Source organism: Berghia stephanieae, chromosome 8, assembly GCF_034508935.2.
Source record: "Berghia stephanieae isolate SIO BIC M18660-M18661 chromosome 8, UCSD_Bste_1.3, whole genome shotgun sequence".
Taxonomy (NCBI): domain Eukaryota; kingdom Metazoa; phylum Mollusca; class Gastropoda; order Nudibranchia; family Aeolidiidae; genus Berghia; species Berghia stephanieae.
The window spans coordinates 12,177,707-12,192,440 of record NC_088367.1 but is presented as its reverse complement, the minus strand read 5'-3'; the positions used below and the strand labels follow the sequence as shown (position 1 = coordinate 12,192,440).

The window sequence follows — 14,734 nt, the reverse complement described above, 5'->3', positions numbered from 1 at the left end:
CAAATGGGTTACCTTATCCTTTAATTCCTCCTTTTGAATGTGTGTTGCTTGTGGTGTTGTTTGTGGTTGTTCCATGTCCTTGTATTCCCCCGAAAGGTGTTTGTCCCCCCTCCTTGACCTTTCCATGGTTGACCTTTGCCTAAAAAAGGAAACCTTTTCTGGCCATGGGACGGGTACGGGGAAAATCTCCTTGTGGTTTTTGCCACTCGAATAGAATCGTTCATGTCTTTAATCTTATCTTTAATGTTGCTCCCAAATAACTTGTCACTAACAGGATAGGAAGCGGTACAGAGAGCGTTGAGGTCATCTCTAATTTCACCGCGAAGTGACTGTCTTCTATAAATATCCAAACTATGAGAGGCATTGGTGAGCAAAGCGACTCCATCCGAAATATTTTCCAGTACTTCTTTGTTATCTCCTTTCACCATCTCCATAGCCCTGCAAACAGCAGTAATGCCTTTCATAAGCGATACCTGCACTATCTGCAAGGATGCGTCCCTCATTCTAGAGGCAGGGGATATCTGTTTAAAAACCTCCTCATTGCATTGGACAACCTCTAGTCTAGAGCAATTTGCTGGCACTGGATATTTTTCAGAGAGAGCAGTAATCGTATCCTTGGGCAGACCGTCACATAAAACCTGTGTAACACCAGTTGAAACATTCTCTGCCAGCACCTTCCCTTTCACTTCTGTCCTGCCTACCACATTCTCGAAATATGAGAATGCCTGCTCCATCATCCCTGCATCTCTACTACTGCCTGGCACCATATCAACTGACCGCGAAAGGTCAGCATTACATTCTACATCTTTACTGCCTGACCGCGAAAGGTCAGCATTACTTACATCTTTACTGCCTGATCGCGAAAGATCAGACTCAATGTCATCATTACATATTGGCCGCGAAAGGCCAATATTGACATTAGCATCTTCCTCCTCCATTTCGTTTAAAACGGTCAAAGGCCTCCTTCATTTGGCTCACCACTGGCACCAATCCCATCAACACACTGAGTTGCTGTTTTATTTCATTAAAGTCCAGTTCACTGCTACCAACGCTACTACTACCAGCACCGTAACTGCTCCCCTCCGTTTTCTTTCCTTTACCTTTCCCCTTCACACCTCTTACACTTCCTTTCCCAACACATTCCTTCTCGCTCGCCCCGTCTTTCACTTTACCACCTCCTTTCCCTTTCTTATCGTCCGCTCGGCTACTCTCGATTGTTTCTTTCTCCATCCCTGACTCGGAACCAAAAATGGCGTTCATTGTTTGTAAACAAAGGGACCGAGATGGCAGGCGATAAATAGGTGTTAAACTATTGTTTAAAATTGCACAAGTTTTACGAATATATACACTATCCAGATGAATGAATTCACAACATATAAATTGAACACAATTCCGTTTGAAAATATAGAATAATAATAATATAGAATTTAAATCAAATTGAAGTTGGTGGGCTCCAGTGATCAACGCTAAAGCAACGCTAAAAAGTGATCACGTGACGCAGCGCTTCCTCCAAGTGGCTCCTATCAGCATTAAAGTAGACGGAATAATTACAATTAAAACACCCAAGAAACGGTAAGACAAAGGGGAATTGGTTCAAATAGGAAGCAGATGTAGATTCCAAGAGCACACTATCAAAGTTACTTAGTTTGAGATCACCCAAGGCCCTCTATATAGTGTTCCAGGCCGGGAAGCAGGTCCGGAAAAGGGATAGAATAAAAAACTACCAGGCCGACTTTTTAAACATTTTTATTGACTCCAGCATATTTAAAATGTATCACAATGTTATTTCAATATTTTTCCACTACATCATATTGTTTTGAAATAAAATATTATGACCGAAAAACGGATTTGAAGTGAGAACTATTTTACATCTCCGCCGCTATTATTTTAACTACAGGTATCGCATACGCAATCAGGCCTACGATCATTCCGCCTTTTGTATCGCTATTTCTTCCCGTTGTTCCGCCATTGTTCTGACAACAATGCCTTGATCTGCTAACAAAAGAAAGTTTGTTTCAACTATTTACGGATCGCTGCCTCTCTACAAGATGGATATAAAGACGTCTAATTCCCTTTGAGTGTTGCCCTCTTCAATTTTCAGCGTATCCTCCCAAACAAAGGTGAGTTTTTGTCGCGAGTTTTGAGTGTAGAGTGTGACGAGTGACAATGACAATGAGAATGACTGGTAAAAATGGAATGTGAGTTTGGATTACAAAGAGAGTTTTATCTAACTCACAGCTGACTGTTAAATGAAAAAGTAGGTAGATAGACGTCTTAAATGAAGATCAAACTTCCGAAAGCTCCTACATCCCCAGTATTCTTGTATTTTATAATGTTCTAGAGTACTATCTAGATAGTAGGCGGTTTGGGAAGGGGGAAACTTTTTTTTTTAAAGTTTGTCTCCCCCCTCCCAAACTCCCTACTAGAACATTATAAAAAAAGTTTCCCCATTCCCATTGAAACCCCCTACTAGAACAAGAATACTGCGGATGTAGGAGCTTTCGGAAGGCTTCCGTCAATCTATCTTACTTAGACTAGGCAGTTCGACTGCAAACGGGGCTGATTGTGTCCAGCTCTCAGCCTCAGCTAGCCCATGCCATAGTCATAGGGAAGTTGTGACTGGAAATTGAGGTGGACGTCTTAAAATATGACGCAACATTTTGGCAACACTCAATATTTAAAACCTTTAATTAATCTATTATTATTATTATTATTATTATTATTATTATTATTATGACTGTCTACGTACACGGTAACTGGGCACCTATCACTATCTACTATCATTCGTTTACTGCGTCTTTATCTGTTTATTGTTTGTTTTTGTTAGTTTGTTTCCCTCTTTTTTTGTTACCTATTTTTGTTGTTGTTTTTCAAAAAAAATTTACCATGATGTTTAAAAAAAAAACTTCGATTTTAATTTTCTAAAATTATTTATTTGAGATCAGTATTTCTGGGCCTTGTTTCTTAATGGGGCTATGTGGTCTAGTGGGCAGCTATGTGGTCGAGAGGTATGACACTCGCTTTTTGATCGGAAGGTCCTTGGTTCGAGCTTCGCTTGGCGATAGTTGAGTCCTTATAAAAGGCTCTTTACTCACATTTTCTCACCGTACTCAGGTTTTTAAAAATGAGTATCTGGCCATTAACAGCATTGTCTCTGTCCGAAAAAATTGTATTATCGCCTCACAGGCGTCATGTCTCGTTCTACATGTTACGTGTTGCTGTTTATCAGAGACCCTTGTAAAACGCTTTGAGCATGTTTAGTGGAGATTGTACTATATAAAAGCTCAATTTAATTTTAATGAATTTAATTCGTACTTCCTTACAAAGGGGTAGGCTGTCCCATCATTGTTTATATTTATTCACCTTATCTACACCATTCACACTACACATCTCTTATTCGTCTTGTTTTGTTGATAAAGGGGAAACCAGAAACGTCCACAGTATGTCTTCGTCTAATAAATTGAGGCTTACAATTCAACACTTATCGTTATTTTTTAGATGATGTGTAATGTGTACATGTATCTTGTAGTCCTGCTTAAAACAATTGACATTAATCTCTACCCTAATTTCAAATGGTTACTATAAACTAATGTATCTACCTTTTTTTTCCCCACAGTATTTGATAACCAACAGTTCGTTCCATGATGGTGAACAAGTGCTGTGTCCCTGGATGTGACAGTAATTATTACAGACTTAATTGTGCGCCAAAAAAGGCATCTTGTTTTGAATTCCCGAAAGATGCAGAACAAAGGAATTCATGGATTAGAAAAATTCCCCGGGAAAACTTGGTTGTGACAAAGTTTACTGTTGTATGTGAAAAACACTTTCAGGAAGATGATATTATACGTTTTAAAGTTGTTCCTGAAAAAAATGGACAACCACAGAAAACTGTTCGCAGGAAGCGTTTGAAGTTGAAAGCTGGTGCCATCCATCAGTTTTTCCAAATCTTCCCTCTTACCTCACTACTACCCCTTTGCCTCAAAGGGAAAGCCCCAGGAGTAAGAGACAGAGACTTGAGGAGAGAGAAGAGGAAAGTTTTAACGTTTTTTTAGAACAAGATAAAATTTTAAGTTTTGAGCATTTTAAAAATGAAGTGTGTGGATTTCTGCAAAAGTGGAAATATAATGATATTTCTTATGCTTTAAAAAATGATTCTGTATATTTGTATGCCACTGCATCGACTGATTCGGATGGATTAACGATTCCTTTTAGTATATGTGTAAAAAATGATTTGAAACTAGATGTGTGGTTAAAAAATGTTCTTGTTTGTAAAATGACTTGAAATGGATAATTCCGGACTCTAAGCTGTCTACTTGGAGCCAGTTAGAAAATATTTTAAGCCATTATTCTGCAACAGATTTTACATCTTCCTATAATTCAACATTTCATCAGGCAATTAAATTGTTGAATGTCTGCAGAGACAAAAATAATGATGATAGTAATAACAAAGTTTTTGATTTTTTAATTGATCAGTTAAATTTGATAAATCTGTCTCCATCACAGCGTAGATTTTCTGCTGAATGTATGATTGCTTCTTTTTGTATTTATTCAAATTCCCCGACAACTTATCGTAAGTTAAGGGATTCTTTACTTATTCTTCCCAGTGTGCGATATTTACGTTTATTATCTAGCACTGTATCTTTAAAATCAGGTCTGATTGCCAATGATTTTTTAGTGAATGAAATTAAGTACCTGTCAGATAAAGATTTGTATGTTAATCTTCTTATTGATGAAGTTCATGTCAAGTCGAAATTATCCTACAGAGGGGAGCAATTAATTGGACAGGCTACAAATGATCCTGAAAATCTTGCCAAGTCTATGCAATGTTTTATGATTTCTTCTGTCATGTCTAATAAGAAATTAATTGTTGGAATGTTTCCTGTTGTAAAGATGACTTCAGATTTCTTGTTTGAAACAACAAATGATGTAATTTTTAATGTTTGTAAAGCTGGATTTAATGTCATCAGTGTCATTTCTGATAACAATAGAATTAATCGAAAGATGTTTTCTTTACTGACTAAAGACTCAGAAACTAAATTTTTTATACCTAATCCTATTGACAATTCTCTCAAGATTTTTTTATTGTTTGACTCTGTTCATCTTCTCAAATCAATTCGAAATAATTGGTTGAATGTTAAAAACGATAGTCAAACTTTTACTTTCCCCAATTTAGATAGTGAAGTCATAGATAGCAAAATGTATTTCTCATGCTTCCTTTTCTGATTTAAAGCATTTATACAGAGTTGAAAAGTCCCAACTTTTAAAAGAGGCCCCTACCTTAACCTGGAAATCACTATTCCCACACTCTTTAGAGCGTCAGAAAGTCAGTTTAGCCCTTAAGATATTTAATGAAACCAATATTGCTGCTTTGAAAACCTTAGGTCCTCATTCAGCTTTCACATCTTGGGAGGGTACTGTTAATTTCTTGACTATAGTTTGTCGTTGGTGGGATATGGTTAATGTGCATCACCAGTATTATGGGAGGAATAAGATTACACCAGAGGCCTCTCCTTTCTTTTCTTGTGAAGATGAAAGACTGAGTTGGTTACTAAAAATGTCTTCATGGCTCAAGAAATGGAACCAGATGCATAAAGAAACGAAGTGTGGTTTTTTGTCTTCAGATACATTTTATGCTTTGCCCCATACATTAGAATGTCTAGTTGAATTGATAAGATATGTTTTAACTAAACTTAATTTTAAATTTGTTTTGACTGGAAAATTTCAGACTGATGATCTTGAGGCTCGTTTTGGTCAATATAGGCAGTTATCAGGTGGAAATACTTTGATTTCTGTGGAAGAGATTCTTCAGAATGAAAGAAAATTAACTATAAAGCAGCTTTTAACTATTCATTCTTCCTCTAAAGGCAGCATTCCCTTAAATGTTAAATGTTTTTTATCTGAGTTCTCTTCAGATAATTTGGATGAAAGTGACATGCTTTTCATTCAAAATTTTCCTTTTGAAAATGTTGAAATTCAGTCAGAGTCTTTAGATGTTATTATATATGTTGCTGGCTATGTTGCAAAGAAAGTTATTACAAAAACTGATTGTTCTTTTTGTTGTGAGATTGTAGGAGATAAAAACAAATGTCTTGGCTTTTCTATTGATGATAAACTTTTAGAGTATTTTGAAAACCTTAATCACGGTGGCTTAACATATCCATCTCCTGTTCTTGTTCATTTGTTTCAAATTGCACTTTCAATCATGAATGTTGCTGTTAGTAATATGGAGCTACATTTTTTGAAGTTAAACAATCAAAAAGATGTCCTAATGAAACTAAATATAGCTTACTGGACAGAGTGTAACCTTCCCATTGAATTTTCATCTGTGTGTACGAATTGCAAGTCTCAAAGAGATAAGTTATTTCATATATGTACATCAACATTTGTCAACATTTTGTTGAATAATTATTCTAAGAAAGTAAATGAAGCAAACTGTTCTAATCAGATTGTAAATGTAAAAAAAGCCATAAAATTTGCATGATTTGTATTTTTGTCAGAATTTTATATTTGTTTGTTCCTGACCTCACATAGTGGGCAGGGAGATACATACTGTGTCTTTTATCCCCCTATATCTGTTTTCCAACATGCTGTCTTTGTCTTGGGAATGAGATTACTTGGTTTTGTCCTGGCCCTGGACGGATACCCTGGCTGGGAGGGAAACAGTCAAATGTATAGTTAGTTTTGGGAGATGATATTTTTTTTTCCTTGTAAATCATCTCTCTGTTATGTACTGTATTATTTTTCCTTTCACCAATGTATGATTTGTAAACAATTGAGTGTGTTCCTCTGGAAGGAGACCTGTGCTTATGTCTGAATGAGACATTGAGTGATCTCAAACTTCGCACACTGATAGTGTGCTCTTGGAATCAACATCTGTTCCCTATTTGAACCAATACCCCTTTGTCTGCCTTATTTTTGGGTGCTTTAATTGTAATTCTATAACTTTTAACTATCCCATTTTCTTCCTTTTTTACTGGCGCTGATATGACCTAAGTGTTGTAAAACCCTTAAAAACAAAAACAAAAAACCCCACATATGCTTGTTTAAATTACTGGTTTGCATGTTTTGATAACTATGATGTGTGTAATAAATATAATTGCTTGATTGAGTGATATAATTATTACTTCAACTATACTATAACTGTAATTATGTTTTTGAAATCACAAAGTATAAATATATTTTAAAAGTATGTCACTTGCAATCTCTGTTTTATATTATGTATGATATACAGATTGTTCATATGTTAAAAATAAATGTCCCAATGAGATAACTGTAAGAACTGAGTTTTATTTCTTACTCTAGTGTGCAAGCGGATGGTTGGCGGGGCCATAGTAGATGGGAATCCTTTTAAGGTTCTTCAATTGTCATACTGTTTCTTCTTTTGGGGGTATAATTATATGTCTAAAGCTATTGCAAGTGTTCTACAGCTACGACAGTCTCAGTCATTTTTTGGAAATGTATTTTCTTGTCTCTATTCAACTTGTAACTACAAACTGTTTTCAGTTACTTTTCTTTTATCTATCACCTTACTCTCTCTCTCTCTCTCTCTAGTGTTCTCTTAACAAGCTTACATACACAGCTGTTCTGTTTGTTCAGTCGTGCTATACGACTGAGTACTTACGTACAAAAAGGGTGTTAGCATATCCCTGGGCCATAATGCATGTTATGGGGTAACCATCATCAATCTATATTTTTTCCTGTAAATATCTTTCGTCACCTATTTTGAAAGATGACATTTATTTCCCTCGTAAATCTACCTCTCTGAAACATCCATGGCAGGGCCTAAAGTCTTGGTATTATTTTAACTTGTCTAACATCTTACTTACCACTGAGCACTTATATGACCTTAGCAGTGAGCATGGAATAACCCACATAAAAGTAAAAAAAAGGAAAGTATAAGAATTCTCACTTTTAACTTTTATACTACTATTATTATTATTACTACAAAGTACTCTATATGGGTAACTTGTGTAACTTTAGCTAAGTCGTTATTGATATTGAAATGAACGAACTTATAAGCGTTAATATTATTTAGAAATAAGATCCTCTAACACTTAACACGTCTTTAAATTGTTTTGTGCGCGAAGAGCTGCACGCCGGCGTACAGGTAAACGATAAAGTGGACAGCGGCGAAGTCGGCCTGTTAGTTTTCGTCCCTCTCCCACGCTTCCTGGCCTGTGCTATATAGACGGCCTTGGATCACCTAAATGTCTCACCCAGACACAAACACAGATCTCCACTAAGATGAATACACTCAAATGTTTACAAATCATGATATAATATGTAAACTAAACATAACACAATGCATAACAGAGAGATAGATAATTTACAAGGGGAAAAATATCATTTCCCAAAACTATAACTAAACATTCGACTGTTTCCCTCCCAGCCAAGGAACTCTGGCCAGGGTCAGGACAAAACTAAGTAATCTCATTCCAAGACAATGACAGGAAATTGAGGAAACAATTGGAAAACGGGTATGGGGGGATAGACGACACAGCATGTACCTCCCTGCCCACTATGGGAGGTCAGGATCCCCACCCAGAATGTTAAAACAAAGCCCCACCACACCCAATGTTAAAACAAAGCCCCACCACACCCAAAGTTAAAACAAAGCCAAACCACACCCAATATTAAAACAAAGCCCGACAACACCCAATATTAAAACAAAGTCCAACCACACCAAATGTTAAAGCAAAGCCCCACCACACCCAATGTTAAAAAAAAGCTCCACCACACCCAATGTTAAAAAAAAGCTCCACCACACCCAATGTTAAAACAAAGCCCCACCACACCCAATGTTAAAACAAAGCCCCACCACACCCAATGTTAAAACAAAGCCCCACCACACCCAATATTAAAACAAAGCCCCACCACACCCAATGTTAAAACAAAGCCCACCACACCCAACGTTAAAACAAAGCCCCACCACACCCAATGTTAAAACAAAGCCCCACCACACCCAACGTTAAAACAAAGCCCCACCACACCCAATATTAAAACAAAGCCCCACCACACCCAATGTTAAAACAAAGCCCCACCACACCCAATGTTAAAACAAAGCCCCACCACACCCAACGTTAAAACAAAGCCCCACCACACCCAATGTTAAAACAAAGCCCCACCACACCCAACGTTAAAACAAAGCCCCACCACACCCAATATTAAAACAAAGCCCCACCACACCCAATGTTAAAACAAAGCCCCACCACACCCAATATTAAAACAAAGCCCCACCACACCCAATGTTAAAACAAAGCCCCACCACACCCAATGTTAAAACAAAGCCCCACCACACCCAATATTAAAACAAAGCCCCACCACACCCAATGTTAAAACAAAGCCCCACCACACCCAATATTAAAACAAAGCCCCACCACACCCAATGTTAAAACAAAGCCCCACCACACCCAATATTAAAACAAAGCCCCACCACACCCAATGTTAAAACAAAGCCCCACCACACCCAATATTAAAACAAAGCCCCACCACACCCAATGTTAAAACAAAGCCCCACCACACCCAATGTTAAAGCAAAGTCCCACCACACCCAATGTTTAAAAAAAAGCCCCACCACACCCACGTTAAAACAAAGCCCCACCACACCCAATATTAAAACAAAGTCCAACCACACCCAATATTAAAACAAAGCCCCACCACACCCAATGTTAAAACAAAGCCCCACCACACCCAATGTTAAAACAAACATAATAAATAAATAACTCAAGGCAAAACTTGGAATAAACAAAACTTTAATGACTAGACACTACTTACTTTATTGTTTTGTTTGTTTGTTTGTTTTTAGGTGTATAACGGCGCTTTCGACACTATTTAGGTCATTTAAGCGCCCGTTTCTGTCTTTTATCAATCTTTTATCGGCCCTGAGGGGCCATAGCTGATCAAAACGTGTACTGTTGTAATAAAATCTTTATAAAATCATAATAGTTACATGCTTGTTAAGTAAAAATATCTATTTACAATTTCTGCAGGAGTTCACATTCCTGCAGATACTTTAAAATTGTAAGCGGATCGAACGACTGGAATAGAGACTTCAAGTCTCTGTTATCATAATGTTGTGACCTTATCTGTTCTAATTCTGTACATTCAATTAAAATGTGTTTAACTGTCAGGTCACAGTTACATGTTCTGCAGAGGGGTTTTTCATCCCTCTCCAGAAGGAAACGGTGAGTGAGGGCAGTATGTCCGATCCGGAGCCGAGTTATTTTTACCTCGTCTCTTCTTTTAGCCCCGAGTTGGGTCTGGGGCCGAGGTCACTTTTAATTTGTTTTAATTTGTTATGTACATCTCGACTCCAGGATCGTTCCCATTCCTTTCGGACATGTTTTTTAATATTGATCTTTAAATCCGCGTGTGGGATTTTACTGCCCTCTTGTAATTCTTGGCTCACCCCCTCTTTTGCCAGTCGATCCGCTTCTTCGTTCCCCTGGATACCCACATGACCAGGTACCCAGAGAAAACAAACTTTCTTTTTCTTAATAAATAATTTATTTGCACCTTCCAAGATACTTATGAGTTTGGATCGGTGCAATAAAAATTTGAGATCCCCTTTAGTACGGACAGCGAGTCAGACAAGATCAAGAATTTATTTTTATTCGATCTCTCAGCCAAACGGAGAGCATTTAGGATTGCTCTCGATTCCGCTGTAAAGATCGAAACATTTCTATCCAGGCGAAGTGATCCTGTGCCTTCCGATGAGTGATAGGCACATCCTACTGCATCTGCGCTCTTTGAACCATCCGTAAAGATGTGAGTATGGTTTTTGTATGTTTGTAATATTGCTTTTAGTGTCTGTTTGTAAATATGTGGGTCTGTTTGTGATTTTTCCAGTTTTGTTAGGTCCAAATTTATGTTTGGTCTATGTATGGACCATGGTGGTGTCTTTGCCTGGACGTATGGATGTATCCTATCTAGACTGATGTTCATGTCTGCGATGTCTTTTTTTATTCTGCAACCTAATGGTGGTGTCATTTTTGGGTGCTTGCGAAATTTTTCTTCTAGTGTCCTATCCGTGTAGTGTACATGTTTGTGTGCTGGGTTGTCGTGCAGCGATGTGACCTTAGTAACATACTGGAGAGCCAGTTTTTTCCTCCTGAGATGGAGAGGTGGCTCATCTGCCTCAGCATAAAGGCTTGCCACTGGAGAAGTGCGGAAAGCCCCGAGTGCCAAGCGCAGTCCCTGATGATGAATTGGGTCCAGCATGCCTAAGTAGGATGGTTTTGCAGAGCCGTATACAAAAGATGCGTAGTCCAGTTTTGATCGAATAAGGGTTCGGTATATCTTTAGAAGAGTGTTTGTGTCCGAACCCCATTCCATGCTCGACAGAACTCTCATTATTCTCATTGCTTTCATGCATCGCAGTCTGAGATCTTTGATATGGGCGAGGAAATTTAGTTTCCTATCAAAGATCAAACCCAGGAATCGGGCTTCGTCCTTTACCTCAATTCTGGAATTGTTGAGATAAAGGTCAGGCTGTCTAATGCAGGTGCGTTTTCGGCAGAAGTGGACAGCTACTGTTTTTGATGGGGAGAAGGAGAAACCATTAAGATTTGCCCACTCCGACAGTTTGTTTAGTTGGAGTTGTAACTGTCTCTCAATGGTGTCCATACTCGATTTACTTCGATAGCATACAAGAAAGTCATCAACATATAAGGAACAGTCAACATTCTGTCTCATTGCATTCACTATTGAGTTTATTTTAATCTCAAACAGAATGGGAGACAGAATGCTACCCTGTGGAACTCCCTCTTCCTGATCAAATGGATCAGAAAAGGTGGATCCTGCTTTGACCTGAAAGGATCTGTTGTTTAAAAATGCTCTGACAAACATTGGAAGGTTTCCTCGCAGACCAAGATTGTGCAGATCTTTGAGGATTCCGAATTTCCAAGTTGTGTCAAAGGCCTTCTCAAGGTCAAAGAAGATTGCTACCAAGTGCTCACCTTTGGCAAAGGCCTCACGAATGAAGCTCTCTAGTCGAACAAGGTGATCAACAGTTGATCTGTTCTTTCGAAAGCCACATTGGAGGTCGGAGAGGGAGTTGTTGTGTTCCAAGTAGAACATCAGACGCTTGTTGACCATTTTCTCCATCAGCTTGCATAGGCAGCTGGTGAGGGAGATTGGTCGGTAGTTTGAAGCGTCCGAATGGTCTTTCCCAGGTTTTGGGATTGGAATCACAGTGGCCAGATTCCAACTAGGTGGAAAAGTCTGTGTTGTCCATATCTTGTTATAGATATTCAAAAGGACAACCAGACTATCTTGTGGAAGATGTCGGAGTATTTCATAACTGATGTTGTCAGGACCCGTGCTGTGACATTTGTGTCACGGAGGCAGGCACCCAACTCCTCAAGTGTAAATGGTTTGTTGTAGTCTTCGGTGTTTGTAGATGTAAAGTTTATTGGTGTGTTTTCTGCGTTTTGTTTATGGCGCAGAAATTGTGGTGTGTGGTGTGCAGACGAGGAGTTGTGCGCCAGCCTCTCGGCCAGAGTGTTGGCAATGTCTTGTTCTGTTTCAGCCACGGATCCATCGGACGTGTCAAGTGATTTAGTGAATCACTATCAGATCCCTTCAGTTTCCGTAACATCTTCCACACCCTATTTAGGGGTGTCTGGCTATTTATTTTGGAGACAAAGTTTTGGAAGGATCTCCGTTTGTTTTCTCGGAAGATCTTCCTACACTTTGCTCGTAATTTCCTAAATGTGTGAAATTCTCAGGGATTGGGAATCTCATCGCTTTCCTGTATGCTTTTTTCTTCTCCCGTAGGGCCGCTCGACATTCCTCTGTAAACCAGGGATTGTGTTTTCTCGGTCCACCAGAGGTTGTTGGTATTGTCGAACTGCAGATATTTGTTAAAATATTTTTGAATTTGTCATAGCTGTCCACCTCTGTCGTAAGGAGTCTGTGACACTCCTGTGAGAAAGTTTCCCAATCTGCTCGCCGTACACTCCAACGTTTGGGCTGTGGGGCCCTTGAAGTCGGGGTGATGTCGAGGCAGACTGGAAAATGGTCAGAACCGTGATCGTCATCGATCACAGTCCAGGAGAGATCTGGAGCTAATGTAGGATCACAGAAAGTGAGATCGATGGCAGACGTGGTAAGATTGTGAATATTTACCCGTGTTGCCTCGAGACCGTTTGCCAAGTATACATCCATTTTCATTATGAAAGCCTCCACTGCCTTTCCCCTCTGGTTTGTGTCTGTGTTTCCCCAGAGAGGACTGTGAGCATTGAAATCTCCCATTATCACATAGGGAGGGGGGAGTTGGTTTAGAACTCCCTCTAGCTCGGCAGACTGGAGGCGATGATCTGGTGGGATGTACACAGAGCAGATGGTGATTGGTCTGTGCAATGTCACTCTCACTGCTATTGCCTGTAGATTTGTTTTCATTGGTATCAAGCGGTGGGGGGTGCTCTTCTTCGTGAGAATTGAAACTCCCCCACACGCTATCTGGCCATCAGAGTGAATCAGATGATTGGCCGTATATCCTTTTACTGTGTAGTCGTCTGCTGGTAATTTTGTTTCCTGCAGACAGACTACATCAGGATTCCTCTGGAGGAGGAGGTCCAATTCTGTTCTATTTGATCTGATCCCTCTGATGTTCCAGGAAATTAATCTTGTCTGACTAGGTATCCTAATTTTTTGTGGGGAGGTTAGGCAGTATGCCTGCCTTCAACCCTTTTACTTTTATTCTCCTAGGAGGAGAGACTTCCATAGGAGAAGGAGGCCCTGTGGAGGGCCTCTCGGTTTTTTTAGGGCTGAGTTTTTTTGAACCCTTGGGATTTTTAGGTCCCTCTGGGTTCTTAGATTTTTTGGGGCTTTGAGGCCCCTCAGGGGGATTTGTGGATCCCCCGACTGGTGTTGGTGGCTCCATATTCTGGGAAGGGGTGGAGTTTTGTTTTTGGGGGGATAGAGAGGGCTCACGGGAATGGAGATGGGGGGTGGGTCCAACATCCACGCCCATGAGGGGGAGAATTTTTTTGTTTGGGGAAGGAGGGGGGGTGGAGGTCGCCTTGGAGGTGGATGTGGAGGGGGCTGCAGGTTCCACATCTTGAACCTCCAATGTGTCAAAAAGATTTTTTGACACATTTGCGACCTTGTTTTTAGGTCTTGATGGCTTTTTCTTTTGAGGACTGTCTTTTCTAGTCTGTGCGATTTTGCCATGGCTGTTTTGGTTATTACCAGCAGCCCTGGCAACTTCTGCATAACTCTTGGCAGAAGCAGCGACCTGCCGAGGGGGGCAGATCACTGCTTTTGCCTGAGCAAACGTACCGCCGTAAGTGGCTCTGTATGTCAAGATTGCCTTTTCTTCTTGCCACTTAGGACAATCTTTCGAATGTGCTGCATGCTTGCTTGGCAGTTCAGACAACAAGGGTCCACTTTGCAGTTTTCCTCATTGTGGTCTTCTTTGCCGCAGCGGGGGCATGTAGCTTTACGGCGGCAGTTTGTTTTTCGTATGGCCGTACCGGTGGCAGTTAAAACATCTCATGGGGTTCGGGACGTAAGGCCGAACCTCCAAGTCGAGGTATTCAATTCTTATTCTCGACGGGGGTCTCGGGCTGTCAAAAGTCAGGATCCAGGTGTTGGTCTGGATTGTGCTGTCGCCGCGGCGGATGCTAACCCGCCGAGCTTCGACAACACCCTCCAGTTCCTCAACCATCTCCTGCTCCGAACAGCCTACCAGATCTCTGCTTCTTATGACACCTTTTGACCTATTGAGGCT

General features: G+C 39.9%; 1 protein-coding gene across 1 annotated transcript in view; it reads right to left on the bottom strand.

The window, feature by feature from the left end:
- LOC144978172 (holothin acyltransferase-like) overlaps nt 1-14,734 on the bottom strand; it is a 39,758-nt gene that overhangs the window by 14,933 nt on the left and 10,091 nt on the right. The gene's annotated exons all lie outside the window — the stretch shown is intronic.